A 1831-nucleotide genomic window follows, 5' to 3' on the forward strand; every position below is an offset into this window, starting at 1 on the left:
CCTTTTCCTTTTTCCTTTTTCTTCTTCCTTTTGCTTTTTTCCCTTTTCTTCTCTCTTCTCTTTCTTTTTTCTCATTCGAGAAACTTACTTTCTTCATGATTTTTTCTGCATAATTTCTGAACGTTTTTCAATTTTATAGGATCTTTTCAAATTCAATAAATTTTTTCAAATATTGATGAACTTTTTTCAAATTTGGATGAACTTTTTTCAAATTCCATGAACTTTTTTTCCAATTTCGATGAACTTTTCTCAATTTCAACGATATTTTTTTTCAAAATCGGTGAACTATTTTCAAACTCGATGTACTTGTTTTTCAAATTTTGATGAAGTTTTTTCAAATTCGATGAACTTTTATTGAAATTCGATGAACTCTTTTCTAACTCGATGAACTTTTTTCATATTTGATGAACCTTTTTTCCAATTTCAATGAAGTTTTTTCAAATTCAATGAAGTTTTTTTAAAATCGGTGAACTTTTTCAAACTCGATGAACTCTTTTTCGAATTTTGATGAACTTTTATTGAAATTCGATGAACTCTTTTCAAACTCAGTGAACTTTTTCATGTTTGATGCCCTTTTTCATTTTTGTGAAATGTGTTTCAAAATTGATGAACATTTTTCAGAATTTATAAACTTTTGAAATTCATAATTTTTTAATCCATGTTTTTTTCCAGATTTGGGAGCGAAGGGACGAACATGAAAGAAAACACAGAGACGACCGAAGCAGTCGAACGGAAGGGAAAGAGCGAGTGCACTAGCTGGGCCGGCCCACTTGTGGCTGCTACGAGCGCCAACGAAGCGAAGCGGCGCCTAAGGCGCCGAAGAGGAGGTGTCTCGGAGGCTAGCACCCGGCGATTTTTTTTTCCTAACGATAGGTAGTAGATGGGCTGCCCACCTAGAGTTGACGGGCGAGCATGAGTTTCTACCCGCGTGCGCGATACATAGCCGGGGGAGGGTGCTCCTAGTTGGCGCTTCAGGCGCCGGCTAAGAGAGCTGGTGCTCACAGCCGCTGAATCATGGGCCAGCCCATGTGGCGAGCCATCTCCGGTCGCTCGCTCAACTCGCCCCACCTGCCTCGCTCGCTCGAGCCTCCAGGGCTGTTTCTACGCTCGCGGTTGACCAGTTCACTGGTTAACCGTTGACTTTAAAAAATAGTGGGAAAAATTAAAACAAAAAAAACACAGAAAGAAAAAAAAGGTTGAGATTTCAAAAAAAAATCACAGATTTTGAAAAGCTTCATCAAATTGGAGAAGTTCATCGATTTTGATTTTTTTACCAAAAAGCTCATCCATTTTAAAAAAATTCATCAAATTTGAAAAAAAAAGTTCATCAAAAAAGAAAATGTTCATCCATTTCAAGAAAAAAATCATCAATTTCCTAAAAGTACATCTAATTTGGAAAAGGGTTCATCGAATTCAAAAAAACTTCATCAATTTTGAAAAAAACTTCATCGAATTTGAAAAAAGTTCATCATATTGTAAAATATGTCATCATTTTGGAAAAAGTTCATCAGAGTGTAAAAAAAGTTCATCGAAATTGAAAAAAGTTCATGGACTTTTTTAAAAGAAGATCATTAATTTTGAAAAAAGTTCATCAATTTGAAAAGAAGGTCAGCGAATTTCCAGAAAAGTTCATCGATTTGAAGAAAAAGATCACGTTTTTACATACTAAATTCATTGAACTAGGAAGAAGAAGAAAACAGAAAAAAAAAAGGAAAAATGAAAAAAATGAAAATGTGAAAAAATGAAAAAGAGAAAAAAGAAAAAAGGAAAACGAAGGAATAAAAAAATTATACAGTTGCTAGTTAGCAGAACCCGCTTTGCGGCGTGGTTG

This window comes from Aegilops tauschii, chromosome 7 (assembly GCF_002575655.3).
Source record: "Aegilops tauschii subsp. strangulata cultivar AL8/78 chromosome 7, Aet v6.0, whole genome shotgun sequence".
In the NCBI taxonomy this organism is placed as follows: domain Eukaryota; kingdom Viridiplantae; phylum Streptophyta; class Magnoliopsida; order Poales; family Poaceae; genus Aegilops; species Aegilops tauschii.